The 15594-nt window shown below is 43.3% G+C and overlaps 1 protein-coding gene across 7 annotated transcripts in view; it reads left to right on the top strand.

The window, feature by feature from the left end:
- The first annotated feature begins 6128 nt into the window (after positions 1-6128).
- Positions 6129-15594, top strand: part of LOC146035954 (cytochrome P450 2C16-like) — a 44322-nt gene continuing 34856 nt past the window's right edge. For 2 of the 7 annotated variants that reach the window (XM_083159677.1, XM_083159676.1), the window contains exons 1-3: positions 6129-6689; positions 13690-13758; positions 14952-15147. The gene's annotated coding sequence lies outside the window, so the exon portion shown is untranslated. Of the gene's footprint in view, positions 6690-10540; positions 11487-13689; positions 13759-14951; positions 15167-15594 lie in introns of those variants that run through there. The other 5 variants (XM_083159681.1, XM_083159675.1, XM_083159680.1 and 2 more) reach the window with 3 other exon arrangements.

Below are 15594 nucleotides of genomic sequence, written 5' to 3'. Positions count from 1 at the left end.
TAAATTTCATTAAATTTAGTTATTTTTTTTAAATAATAAAACCCGTGAAATTAATGTATGTGCTCTATGGGAGAAAAGCCTTGGAAGTGCACAAATACTGAAAGAGCATTTGTGTTTAAAAGTAATACATTTTAATATTATTTAATATTCCTGCCCTTTTTGTATTGACTGGATGTTCATTGCCTGCAATTTTTTTTGCTAATATCTGCTAAGCATAGTCTATTCATTTGCATTCATTCAAAGGTGTATGTAGCTTTAGACATCTCTAATTGCTCAAAATTACTGCCGAAAACATAGATCAGGATTCTGGTTTAACTTTATGTCATTCCAATGTAATTATTATTGTAAATTATTATTTTAGTTATTTAATTATTATGTTATTATATGTTAAAATAATGCATCTCTATTTTTAGGTTTACATTTTTAAAATTTTAGCTTCACAAATTTCTAAATTATTTTTAATGTACTTTATTAAGTTTTCATTATATATATATATATATATATATATATATATATATATATATATATATATATATATATATAGATAGATAGTAGCAAGTGAGGCGGATAATTTTTAAAATTTTTAAAGTGTTCTTCTTTGTGATCTGCAGCCTGGTTCTTGTCACAGTTAGGAACCATCTTCTATTGATTCCTGTGAGACACAACAGTTAAGATTTTAGTTATCTAGTGAAATATGACTAGCTAGACAGAGTGAACTTAAAAAATAGTGCAATTACTTTTTCAAATGTGTCAACACATATGTTGTATGTAGAAGTCTTTAGGGTAGCTTGTCCAAATGGGTGCCGGATGGGGTTCCGACAGTCGGGATCCTGACAGTCATTTATCCGACGTTGTGATCCTGACTGTCAAAACACCGACAGCCCGGTTCCCGATGGCCACTGGCTATTCTCCCTTGTGGGGGTCCACGACCCCCATAGAGGGAGAATAGAAGAGGTGGCGAGCGTAGCAAGCCACCATGCCCGCAAGGGGCTTTGTTGCGATCACCATGCTGTCTGAGTCTGGCCAGTCAGGATCCGGACGTTGGGCTAATGACTGTCTGGATCCTGGCTGTCGGACCCCTATACCACAACCGTCCAAATGCACTCTGTTTTTCTTTGTGATCAGTAGCCTGGTTCTTGTCACTGTTAAGAAGCTAGGAACAATGCAGTTTTTGCATTGCTATTGCAGATACCACTTTGAGATTATCTTTACTTTGTATGAATAATTTAAAAAATTTAATTGTTTTACTGTATTCAGAAAAATAATCTTTATTTCCTAAAGACATTTGAATTTAAAGTACAGTACTCTGCATAGTTATTAAAGTTATTTTAAAAACTTTACATATCATTTTAAAATAAATATCTGTTTTGTTTTTTTTCATTTTAAAATGTAAACATGCATGAATTAAATTGTATACATGGATGATTGCATCCCTCAAACCTCTGTGAAGGATAAAGTTTCAGGAAGATGATTTGAAAGGTTGAAATTTACAAAAGAAGAATGATCTGTGAAAATTCCTGCAGTAAAAAAAAAAAATATAATAATAATAATAGAGGACTGAGTACGGTTCTCTATCCAGATTCTCAATAAATCAAGACAAATCTCATGGGCTTTACCTGGGCTCTCAAACCCAGCCTGTGTGGGCTGGCAGATGCCAAACCAGGTGGGCCTCAAGCACAATAAAATACTTAGAAATTTATATACCTAAAAATATGCAAGCCCTATATAGACTCAATTTTACTAAAACCCATAAAGTCAGCCCTCGATGAGCTAGAAAACTGGAAGCATTTAATGTTATCTTACTTAGGACGCATTCACTTACTAAAAATGATGACATTTCCAAAAATTGTATACCCATTACAAATGTTACCACTTCTAGTATTTACCACAGATGAAAAACACTTTAATACGGTATTCCGAAAATTTATCAGGCAAGATAAACGACAAAGAATAAGTCTGTTGAAATTACAACAACCCGTAGTTAATGGAGGCATGACTCTCCCCAATTTTCGCATCTATAACCAGGCATGTATCCTTAGATACATTAGGGACTGGATACATGATACTTCTACTCACACAGATATAGATCAATCTTTTTACCTCGCTTACATTTATTATTGTTCCTACACTGCTATAAACAGATGATTACACCCTTAATAGCCCAAAATCCCCTTCTACAAACATCCTGAATGGTCTGGCACCACACGAGAAATAAACATGAATTGAACAGCCACCATTCCTTATTTTGACCACTAACGGCAAATCCAGAATTTCAAGAAGGACAGGCATTACAACCTTTCCAATATTGGAAAAACAAAGGCATTATGCATGTCAAGGCCCTTGTAAATGACGCAGCATCAGCTCCCTTGAGGGTTCAAGACATGGCTGAAAAATACACACTTCTCCAGTCGCAGGCTCTGGCCATGTATCGTAAAAGTTATGGGAGATGGTGCAGTTCATCTAGTATGTATAGAGCTTAAATTTCAGCATTCAGTAAGAGAGTAACACCTTCAACAAATTTGATAACTGGTAAACAGACTATAAAGTGATGTCCATTCCTGCCACTAGCATCCCAAAAAACAAGTTCAATATATTTATTAATTAATTAATTTATTTATTTACAGTTTCTTATATAGCGCAGCATATTCCATTGCGCTTTACAATTGGAAACAACAGTGATTAAACAAACTGGGTAGAAACAAACCGACCTCTATAGGGATAATAGGAGGGATACATAGGGTACATAGGGATAGAATTCCATAGCATGGCAGTCCCATCAGATTACAAAACAGTCCTGATGGGATGCAATTAGTAAGTAAAACAAGACATTTTTCCCCCCAGCTCACTGAATGGTATTAGTAACACTATATGATAATAGAATTCAGAGATATTGGTTACATATACCTGCGCAGGTGTATGATATGCCCCTTAAGCCAGGTCAAGGCTTCTCAGTATTTTGGGGGTCCCTAGCGCTATATCTAGGTGCAGGGTGCGGCACCCCAAAAAAACGAGCATATGCTAGAAAGCCCAGTGCGGCACGCCAGTGAGATACTATAGTGTTAATAATTATTAGTGGTAAGAAGCCGAAGCTAAGGAGAGAGAGAGAGAGAGAGAGAGAGAATAAATGAAATGTGATTAAAATATTAAAGAAATAGTGTTAGTGAGGAAAATAAAAAAAAGGTGTAACTAGAATGTAAGGGCATGCCACACTAGAGCCACCCAGCCCAACCAGTCCAGGGGCACCACACCCCAAACCACCGTTACCCTAAATTGGGTCTATGATTAACCAGCAAGAAGCCACATGATAATGGCTCCTTACTTGATATATCTGAACTAAGAGCTACCTACCTTGGAGCAACCGCAGACTACTCCATGTGGCATATCAGGACTTGCATCTCTGCCTAATACAAGCTCCCTTCTGCCTCTAAGAACATACATACAGATAGTGGTAGATGCTCAAATTAGTTCAGTAATACCATTCAGGTGCACGCAAGGGAGGGGTTAATACTGAGTAAGTAAAGCAAGACATTGGTTCCCCCAGCACACTGAATGGTATTAGTAACCAATCTTGAACACTACATGATAATAGAATTCAGATATATTGGTTACATATACCTGCGCAGGTGTATGATATGCCCCCAAGTCACGTCAAGGCTTCTCTGTATATTGGGGGTCCATAGCACTATATCTAGGTGCAGGGTGCGGCACCCCAAAAAACTAGCATAGGCTAGAAAGCCCAGTGCGGCACACCAGTGAAAAACTATAGTGTTAATAAATATTAGTGGTAAGAAGCAGAAGCTATGTATAGAGAGAGAGAGAGAGAGAGAGAGAGAGAGAGAGAGAGAGAGAGAGAGAGAGAGAGAGAGAGAGAGAGAATGAAATGTAATTAAAATATTAAATAAATAGGAAAATAAAAAAAGATGTTACTAGAATGAAAGGGTGTGCCGCACTAGAGCCACACAGCCCAACCAGTCCATAGCATGGCAGTCCCATCAGATTACAAGACAGTCCTGATGGGATGCAATTAGATATGAATGCTACTGGAGTTTGGAGGCTAGAGGAGAGTCTTAATTTGCTTGGAAGGGCATTCCATAAAGTGGTTGCTGCCCAAATAAAATTCCAGCAGGTGTAAGTGGGAACGAGTAATGAGTCTGGATGAGAGACGCAGATCTTGTGCAGAGCGGAGAGGTTGGGTGGGGATATATTTTGAGATAAACAAAGATATATAAGTCGGTGTGGTCAGAGTAATGGCTTTGTATGTAAGTATAAGTATTTTATATTGAATGCAGTAATGTAAAGGCAACCAATGGATGGACTGACAAAGCGAATCAGCAGACGATGAAGGTCTAGCCAGGAAGAACAGCCTCGCAGCTCAATTCAAAATGGATTGTAGCGGTGAGCCTCTTTTCTTAGGAAGACCAGTAAGGAGGCAATTGCAATAGTCAATGGGCGGTATTCAATGACCTGAATCGTTGGTCACAGTGATTCAGATTTTACATTCGCCAGCCATTCACCGTTTTTTTACGTCGATTCGCCAAGCGTAGGGATTCGCCGGGACTAGCTGTGTCACCCTATTCAACGTGGCTGAGAATCGCCGCCCCCAACGGCGATTCTCAGCCAATCCGGCTTTTCCCTAAACAGCTTCAGTACTGTAAGAAATTGCAGTGAAATGCAAGAAAAATGCAAATTACCCTGAAAAAACGATTCCAATACAGCAGACTGCAAAAGCTGTGTAATCTCCTCAAAGGCCAAACGAAGGAGTGAGGTGGGGAGGAGAATCATGGGTAAGTGAGGTGCACCATGGGTAAGAACAGTGCGTTGTGGGAGAAAAAAAAAATACCAGAAAAAATTAAATATATATTTGTATAGCACTTCTACGACCATCACATCACACAAGGGCAGCAAATAATAATACATTACACTTGCAGAGTTAAATTGAACACTTAAAACCAATTATTTCACAGGTTCCGATAAAAGTTCACCACAAAAAGATGACGAGGGACACTCGGTGAGGAACGGCGATATGAAACAAGAAATAAGAATCGCCAACTTCTCATTGAATACACTTTTGGCGATTCCCGTCGACTACCGGCGAATCCCCATGAAAATCCCTATACACAAAAAACGGCGATTTGTAGAAAATAACATTTGGCGATTGGTGCTTCATTCACCGGTCGTCATCGGCGAATAGAAGACGTTGAATAGGGTGATTCGCTTTTTCAGCTCAAAAAATCGCCGGCACACATGAAAAAAACACAGAATCGCCATAAAACTTGGCGATTCTGCCTCATTGAATACCGCCCACTGCATGATATAATGAGTGCATGGATAGTTTTTGCAGTATCTTGTGTAAGATATGGACCAATTTTGGATATTTCTTTAGATGTTTGTAACACGATTTAGAGACAGATTGAATGTGAGAAATAAACAACAGTTTAGAGTCAAGGATGACCCCTAGGCAGCGAGCTTGTGGAGTAGGATTAATTTTTGTGTTCTCCACAGTGATAGAGATATCAGGTTGGTAACTAATATTGGCTGCTGGGAATATAATTAATTCTGTTTAGTAAATGTTGAGTTTGAGGTGGCGAGATGACATATTTGTTCACTGTAGCATACATTTTAAGTACTACTTAGCATTATGGTATAACTAGCTAAAAGCTTACCAAAATGCTGGATTCTATCAAATAATTTCACTTTGAGCTGTGACAGTTTTTAGCCCACAAACTCTCCACCCTACCCCAACCCCTATTTGCTCCTTCCTCCAATCTCTTCACAGCTCCCTCTATCCATATCCAGCAAGTTTAAAACAGATCAGTGTCCCTGCACAAATTGCTTTCACGTTCTGTTATAACATCTTTTAGTAGAGTAGTTAGACTTTTATATATCTAGAAATAGTTATTTTGCAGGTTTTTCTTGTATACTGTACATTCACATATTTTTCATTTTTTGCCAGGAATTGTGTAATTTGATTCTACATTTCGCCACAGTTAGCAATTATTTCCCTTACACATACAGAACACAGTGTTCTCGTTACAACACCAGTTTCAAATATAGAAATAAGTTCAAGAACTCCCAGGAAAATTCCATTGCGTGGAATGTAAAACAAATCTGCCACATATTGCTAGGAACAGTATGATGAGAAGAAGCCATTCAAGTGCATTTAAAAATATTTACGTCAGTTTTATTGCGTTTACAAAGTCTCAGGGCTCAAACTACAGCATTTATGCATGCTGAACTTGAGGTACTTTTTTATTCTTTTTTCCATGTGCAGGCTTGGGGGGGACTTACCTGATGAGGTCCCTGGGTTGTGGTCATAGGCGCCGATTCCGTGGGTGCTCAGGGGCCCAAGCACCCATGGAAATTGATGAGCACCCACGGGCCAGTAACCTATTGACTTGAGAGTCACGCTGCCACATTTACTTCCTGATTTGTGGCCACGGCACTGCTGGCTCACTGCCCGGAAGACGCGAGACAGTACAAGCAGTAGGAGGAGTGTATTCTTCCGCATATTACTCCGCGGGTGCGGGCTGGCTCAACTTAGTTCACTGTGACCTACAAGATGCTGCCCGGTGCCATTTTCAGCGTCTGCCCAGGGCTGAAGCCACAGCGAACTTTTATAGCACTCTCTACTCTGCCATGGGCCTACAAGCCTGCACAGCAACAGAGTTGTAACATGCAAGAAGTCCCTGGTAAGCAAGCACTTTATTATGATTATTTATCTTGATTCACCTTCAGTTTGATTTATCAAATGTAATATATTTATGCTTGCTCCTAGTCTGGAATGCATTTAACCTTTACAGTTTGGGCTGGAGATAACCTGCATGATAATCTGATTTTTGGCTCCTAACATTTGGCATAATGTAATTTTTATCTCCTACTGTGCGGCATAATGTGAATTTTTTATCTCCTACTGTGTGGCATAATGTGACTTTTGGCTCCTATTGTGTGGCATAATGTAATTTTTGGCTCCTTCTGCTTGCCATAATTTAGAACACATTTTTATAGATTGTTTCCTTGGATTGCACCTATACTTCCCCCTGTACCCTTTGTGGGCCAGTCCGACCCTGAGCAGTTGTAAAACCAGTTGGAGGGCCACACCCCCTCCCTAAAGGACATGCCTACTTTTAACAGGCTTGCAAACCCACCAGCAAAAACATAAATCGGCACCTATGGTTGTGGTAGGTAGGACCATATTTTGGGGAAGAATTATTCTAAGAACCTCAATTTTACTCCATGTTAATTTGCAGAGTTTGTTAGAATTGTTCTCATCAGCAGAATTCTGAGTACTTCGAGTGTACACTTGTATTTATTCTGTGTAGTACTACAAGTCTTAGCATGATAGCACCTCTGCACAGGCCACGGGAGGGCGGTAGTGAGTTGGAAAGCTACCACCGCAGCAGCAGCAGAGGAACAGGAGAGCCGGAGGAAGGAGCAGGTGTTTGGTGAGTAAACTGCCCCCCCCCCCCCCCCCCAGCAGTACGGCTGCCACATCAAACACACACACCCCCATCGGATAATGGAGTCACCATGGAAATGGCCCTACAAATATATTAACTGTGCCTTGAGTGATCTGTGAATATTTACCAGTTCTTATCACTGTTGGAGGTAGGAGTCCGGGTTAAGGCCCCAATTAGTCCAAGGTAGCAATATCCTCACTACTGACACGGTGGATGGAAATTTGAGATAGAGAATAGCACAGCTGTAATCTGGACAGTTGTCCTAATTGATTCAAAGCAGATGTTGTCTACACTAGGAATGCTGTGGATGTATCCAGTAAATGATTGCTAATGGTTACAGTTGGTAGTAAGGTATCTGGAGGCAAGTTGGTACACTACAAAAAAATCAGGTTGACCTTTACAATGTTGACCTTTTGAATGTCGATAATTTGACCATGTTGACCCTTTGACTGTCGACATTTTGACCATGTTGACCTTTTGAACATGTCAATCTTTTGACTGTCAAGCTTTTGACCCTGTTGACCAATTGTTGTCGATCTTTTGACTGTATACCTAGAGAATTGTAGATCTAATATACCATAACCGATCTACACAGGGCTGCAATTCTGCAGATGAATGTTCAGAACTGAACTAGACCTTAGGTCCTTTGATCTCAATCCTGCAGGCAGGGATGTTCCCCCACTGGGGTCACAGTCATGGGTCTACAGGCCAGTGGGGTGTCCACTGGCTGGATTGCTCTCCTTACCTAGGGACTTCGGTCGACAGATTGCTCCCCCCTGACAGGGTCTTCTGTCAGAAGATTGCTCCCCCACTGATGTCTTCTGTCTGCAGATCCTCCAGACCGAGGGATTTGCCATATCTGCTGCCGGGGGCAGCAGCCTAGGATTATGTCAGCTGGGCGATGCTGGGGGGAATTCTGCATTGTGGCATCATCGCCGCCTCAGCTGCGGTGGTCAGCAGGGTGGACCACTGCTCACTACCTGCCAGAGTGTCTCTTCTCTGAGGCCTAAGATGGAAACTCCACATGCATGCGACCATCCCGGCCACACCGGAAGTATCTACATGACCAACATCACAAAACACCCAAAAAGACAAAAAAATTACAATATGTATAGTTTGGAACAGAGAACAGAGAGGGGGACATGATAGAGACTCACATATATCAAGGGTTTTAACAAGGTCCAGGAGGGAAATATTCTTTAGTTAAAGAGAAGTATTAGAACATGAGGACATGCATGGAGACTGGAAGGAGGTACAGTAGGTTCAGAAAAATTCTGCTTCATGGGTAAAAAATTTAATCTCTGTCCCCATCATACCTGCATCTCTTTGTCCCCATCAACTCTGTACCTCTCTGTCCCAGTCACACCTGTCCCTCCTATCACCCATGTACCTTCCCATCCCTTTCACACTTCATCATCTCCTTCCCCGTCACCTCTTGGTCCCCATTACACCTGCACCTCTCTGTACTCATCACACCTGCACCTCTTTGTCCCCATCACACCTGCACCTCTCTGTCCCCATTACACCTGCACTCCTCTGTCCCCATCACACCTGCACTCCTCTGTCCCTATCAAATTATTAAAGAGAAGTATTAGAACATGAGGACATGCATGGAGACTGGAGGGAGGTAAGTAGGTTCATGGAGAAATGGCCTCCCATCAGAGGTGGTAAAGGCTAAGACAGTAGAACAATTTAAACAAGCATGGGATAGAAGTAAGGATATCCTTATAAAGAAATAAGGATCAAAAGGCGTTTGACGTAACATAATGATTAAAAAGGGTGCAGACTAGATTGGCCAAATGGTTCTAATTCCATTCTGTGTAACATGATGTTCTGTGCCTGTGGCACAGAGGACTCGAGTGCCTTCCAACATACTGTACAATAATACAAATATTAATTCTGGCTGAACGACTTTGTTTTTAGACGTAAGAATGTAGCAGAACAATAAATGGGCAGCTCATATCACAAACTCAACAGCTTGTGCTAAAGCTCAAAATCATTCAAGATCATTCATCAAAAAGGATTTCATTATCAAAGCTATACCAACTATACCAGTAATTTATTGTCTTTTTAGACCATTTTGAACTACATTATTTGGCACTCAGAGGTCTTTTTTTCAAATTTGTATTCCGTGATACAAGCTGCTGACGTTTCGGAGCTCTCGCTCCTTTTTCAAAGCATGTAGGTGAGACAGTGTGTAAGTGAACAATCTTACCTTAATTAGGGTGTCTTCCCGCATGTGTCCCATCCAGGTCCCTGCCCGCTGTTCACGCTGTTTTCCGGAAGTCGGAAATCGGAAGTTGGCTGCGGCCGGATCTCACGTCACGTGGGGGGAACTATTCCGACTGCTATGCGTGACCCGCAAGCGTCTTGGTCTCCTAGGTGATTTCCCCAGCATTACTAGTCTACTATGCGTCTCAGCTGGTGGAGGACCTAGAACGGATCCACAGGATTGAAAAAACACTTACATGTGCAAAACAATGTACAAATATACTTTGCAGTGAGAATTAAATGCTTCTTTGTGCAATATAAACATTAAAAAAAGCATTAAAAAACAGCAGAGTTTCTCTCCGGAAATACTGTGATGAACAAACTAAAACTTAAAACGTGACTCATCTAAAGTGAATAAATGTAATGGAGAGTAAATGTCTGCTTCGTGTTATTTAATATATTATTTATAAAGTGCTGGTGCTAGTTATATATGTGCGTTGCGAATTTTAGTTTAAACTTTAAAACACAGGGTGTACATTCTGGGCAGATCTCATATGTGCAAGATAGCTTATATGTTTTACATTTGTTTGCAAACTATATGTGCAAACTTGATATTGAATCTGTATTGTGTCCCTGATCTTGGAGATGTTAGCAAACCTGCATGGATCCAGGCAGGGCCGGATTTGTGCCTAGGCCCATGAGGCACCGGCCTCAGGGCGGCACCAGTTAAGGGCGGCAGTCAGGCTGTTAAATAGCAGCATGGCACAGCGGGTGGGCAGCGGCGAGTGACAAGCGCCGCCACCGCAGACATGAATTATCATATGTAGGCGGCAGCGCCACTCGTCACCTGCCACTGCCCACCCACTCTGCCATGCACATTACATCATTGGCTGCTGTCTATCTAGCAGCTGAGCTGAGCGACGTGCAGATCCTCCCTGCACTCAGTCAGTCACAGTGTGAGAGAGACTGACGGAGACACTGTGCTGCTAATCACTGTACTAATAAGTGCCTCCCTCCCTCCGGGTCCTCCGTACAGTGAGCAGTCCAGAGTGCTTTAAAAAATATTGAGGTGGACCCTATTCACATTTGATTCAATTAAAAAAACGGGTCGGTCGCGTCGGTCGCATCGCAAAAACGTTACAGCTTTGCCAGGCGATATCTCTGGTTCCCGGGGGGGCTAGAGACACGGGGCTGGGCTCGTTGGAAAAGCCCTGGTCCTCAGCTACAAAATGAAATGACAGGGCCCAGGTGTCCCCCCCTGAATCCACCACTGAGCGCAGGCTACAGTTTAAAGAATTAGGTTGTAACGCCTGTTACAGATCCGATCTATGGTGGCTGACAGGGGGCCCTTTCAGACAGGAGGAGGGCAAGAAGGATGAGGAGGAAGAGGATGAGGCTGCCTCTATGCAAGGCCATACTCCCAGTCGGGGTGTCCATTTTTCCTATGAGGTAAATTGTGCCTTAATCAGGGGAATGGTACCAGCATTCCTCCGCCTTCTTGGTAGAGGCAACCAGCACACTAATATGGCTCGAAAACACGAAATGTGGGTGGCCATTACAGCCGCAGTTAATGCTGTCAGCCACTAGAAGAGAAAAGTTGTGAACGTTAAGAAATTCTTTAATGACATAAAGAGCCTCCTGAAAACTAAAATGGCTGCTGAGCAAAAGGATGCCAGACGGACACGGGGAGGTACCAGTGTCGCCTATACAATACACTGCCTACGAGGAGAAATTAAAGCAAATCATCCCGTCTGAGGTACTGTACTTCCTGGCCTACACATCGCAGATACAGATCAGCCTGGTCACCCCCTCTATCTGGTAAGTGCTCACATATTAATGCTTACAAATAACCATTAATCATTTTTTAACAATGATATGTACTGTTGGTAATGTTTGTTCAATATAATGCTACTGCGGCACTACACAACCCACGAATGTACGATTTTGTGAAGCTATTTATTTACAGTTTCTTATATAGCGCAGCAGATTCCGTTGCGCTTTACAATAGTAGACAGTGATAAAACAAACTGGGTAACAACAGACAGACTTGGAGGTAGGAGGGCCCTGCTGCAAGCTTACAATCTATAGGGATATAGGAGGGAAACACAAGGACAGGCACCAGTAATAGCATAGCTTGTAGGTCCAGAAGAGAAGCTATATAATACATAAGTGCCTCGGAGGCTTATGAGTCTAGAACTTAACTATGATAGGCTTGCCTGAAGAGGTTAGAAATATGGTGGGAAATATGTTTCAGATGGTCGCTGAGTATGGGAGAGCTGTGAGTGTGAAGAGAAGAGGGCTTTAACAAAAAGGAGGGAAGAGGGCCCTGCTCTGAGGAGCTTATAATCTAGTAGTACAGATCAGGGTTGCCTACTTTCAAAGTCTCCTCAGGAGAAGCCCGGAGAGGAGACTGTTTGCCAAACTTCGGGGGGCGGGTTCTGATGTAGACATCATTAAGCACCGTCCACAGTACTGCAAATCCCGCTATTCGTGGGTCCTCAAGGAGGATCCCCCCCCCCCCCCCGAAAAGCGGTAATTTAACACTGCAGCTGGGGAGATGTGGGTTCTCCTGTGGAATCCAGGATGATTGCCCACATTTCCATGGGGCCAGGAGGGGGACCTGATTTCTGGGACCCTCCCAGCCAATCCGGGAGGGTAAGCAACCCTGTTACAGTTGTATGTTGAAAAGTATTGTCATCACCTTTACATAATAACCACCATGAACAGAGGCGTAACTAGAGCTTTCTGGGCCCCATGAAAAAAAACATACTCCACTGCAGGCTCACCCCTTTACCATTACACTGTTGTGCAGTACAATTTTTCATATGCTGGAGGGGACTGAGAGATGCAGGACAATATGGAGGAGATAGTTGAAAGGTGGTATGGAGGGGATAGAGAGATGCAGTGTGCTAGGGAAGGGATAGAGAGACGCAAAGGGGTATGGAGGGCATAGAGAGAGGCAGGGCAGTAGGGAGGTGACAGTTAGACGCAGGGTGGTAGGGAAGGGATAGAGAGACTCAAAGCGGAAGGGAGGGGATATAGAGATGCAGGGCAGTGGGGAGGTGATAGAGAGATGCAGGGCAGTAAGGTGGTGACAGACGCAGGGTGGTAGGGAGGGGATAGAGATGCAGGGTGGTAGGGAGGAGATAGAGAGATGCAGGGCGGTATGGAGGTGACAGTTAGACGCAGGATGGTAGGGAGGGGATAGAGAGACGCAAAGCGGTATGGAGGGGATAGAGAGATGCAGGGTGGTAGGGAGGTGACAGTTAGACGCAGGATGGTAGGAGGGGATAGAGAGACGCAAAGCGGTATGGAGGGGATAGAGAGATGCAGGGTGGTATGGAGGTGACAGTTAGACGCAGGGTGGTATGGAGGGGATAGAGAGATGCAGGGCGGTAGGGTGGTGACAGACGCAGGGTGGTAGGGAGAGGATAGAGAGATGCAGGGTGGAAGGGAGGTGACAGTTAGACACAGGGTGGTAGGGAGGGGATAGAGAGATGCAAAGCGTTAGGAGGGGATAGAGAGATGCAGGGCGGTAGGGTGGTGACAGACGCAGGGTGGTAGGGAGGGGATAGAGAGATGCAGGGCGGAAGGGAGGTGACAGTTAGACACAGGGTGGTAGGAAACCCTACCAGCCTTCAGCGGTCACACGGCTGGCCGCCAGCTGGCACTGCTCTCCCGCTGGCCAAAGAGTTATATAAAGAAAGAAAGAAAAAATCTGAATAGTGCAGGGGGTAGCTTGCTGGGGCCAGCCCCCCCCCCCCCCCCCCAGCCGCCGGGCCCCATAGCAAGTGCACCCCCTGCACCAACTATAGTTACGCCACTGACCATGAAGCATGTGTTGTACAAATATTAGTTATTATTTTTTGATGATCTAATAAATAACAGATCTAAAAAAAAATCAATTGTTTTTCACTTGTTGAAAACTTAATAACAACCATTTCCACATCAACTTTATCATGATGGAAACAAATGATAATAATGCAATGGATTCAAACAATCTCCTCCTATGTTATTGTAGCTCCATATCTGAGAAGGGGTGCTGCTAATCAGAGGCCACAACTTGCATGACTGGATGAATGAGCAGCTGGTGAGTTATTCCTGTAAAAAAATCTATTCAGACCGGGACACACCCCTACATTTATTTAGGCACATATATTTATGACTTTAAAAACAGGCCCAGCAGGACGCTCACGTGCGCCAAAGATGCACGTCTGAAATTTGGGGCATGGGCTACAAATAGTGTCACGCCGGCGAGGCCAAGCTCCCATTTTGCCACTGTGGGGGCATGGTCAGAGGCTCTGCTAGCTGCTGGCCATGCCCACTGTCCCTCTGCCTGCGGGAATAGACATTTGCTCTGCATCTATTGACCGCTGCTCTGTCGGGTGACAGGGGGAGCTCCAAACTGCCCCCATGTGGGACACTGCCGGCCCCGGGCGGGATGTGGGTACCTCCTCAAAAAACTGGACGTACCCGCAAAAATTGGGGCAATTGGGAGGTATGGTTAGTCTTTCCTAAATAGATTTTTAATTTTGCACTGAGTTGTAATTTGTGCAATATTCACAGTTATGCCTTATTAATAATAATAAAACATAATAATACACATACCACACCAAAGAAAATGACAAAATACCCCATAAAGTGCAATGTGCATCACATACTGGGGGAAATTTGTGTGTATTCTACTTCACATGTAATGGTGCTATGGGCAACCAATCAGAATCTACTTCTTATTTATTTAGCACCCTCTAGAAGATAATAGAAAGGATCTGATTGGTAGCCCATAGCAATATCACATGTGAAGTAAAATACACATCTTAGTAAATTTCCCCACTGTATAAAAATATAATTTTTTAGACTTGCCAAGCAAAATCATGGTTATAAATATGTCAATACCAACATGTAACCATATTAAGAGCGAGATTCACCAAACACAAAATCCCCCACTGCGCGCCCCCGCCGATCCGCGCCGCACCCACTCACCTGTGTCCGGGCAGCCTCCTGTTGTGCTGCCCGAACCAGTGATCTCCTCCTGCCTGCACCGCTTCTGGGTGCAGGGAGGAGGAAGTGGAGCCCTCTCACAGCCGTCTGAGGGTTCAGGGAGGGAGGGGGGACCCGCTGCACATCACCGGCCACCGCCTTTGCATTAATAATCGAATATGTTACTGCATATGCGATTATTAACAATGTGAGTGCCGGCGTTGTGCGGCCGGGATTATTAGAGAATCCCACCCCTATATCACTTTATTGCTAAACACGATACTTACCACTACGTATTCACAGGGCCATCACACCAATGTCTGCAGCCACAAGTTCAACAACACCACATTGAAGACCAGCAGGAAATAATTGCGGAGCCAGTGGAGAGTTTTGATCCTGAAGAGCAAAGCACAGAATCATACATCACTGAGAGCCCTGATTCGCCAAGGGAAACACAGCATACCCCACCACCAGCCCCAACTGCTGATCAGCTAGCAAGGTTTCTAGATTCATTCAAGGTTTCTAGATTCATTTAAAACTAAACAACTAGAACCCATGCAAATCCAAAGCCAACAAATTAAAAATATGCAAGGCTACCTTCATACTACAGTATGTCCCACCATCTACGAAAGGTGTCAAATACCACACGAGGGGACAAGAATACAGATGGCTGTTAGTTTAGATACTCACCTATCTAAAATTACTCAGGCACTAAGGGCACAATCAGATGCCATTAGGGCACAAAAATAATTCATAGGGGCAAAAACACATGCTATTAAGGCACAAACAAATGCATTGATGTCTCTCCACACACACCTAAAGGCACATACTGTACATTTGGGCGACTTTGAGCTGAAAGCCTCTCAGTTTACTCATTTGAGCTGCTTTCTGCTTTCAAGTCGCAAAGTGTTTATGGGGCAGTGATAAGCACTGATGCACGCTCCTG

This window comes from Crinia signifera, chromosome 9 (genome assembly GCF_055691185.1).
Source record: "Crinia signifera chromosome 9, ASM5569118v1, whole genome shotgun sequence".
NCBI lineage: Eukaryota > Metazoa > Chordata > Amphibia > Anura > Myobatrachidae > Crinia > Crinia signifera.
The sequence above is the reverse complement of the archived record's forward strand: the minus strand, read 5'-3'. Positions and strand labels throughout refer to the sequence as shown.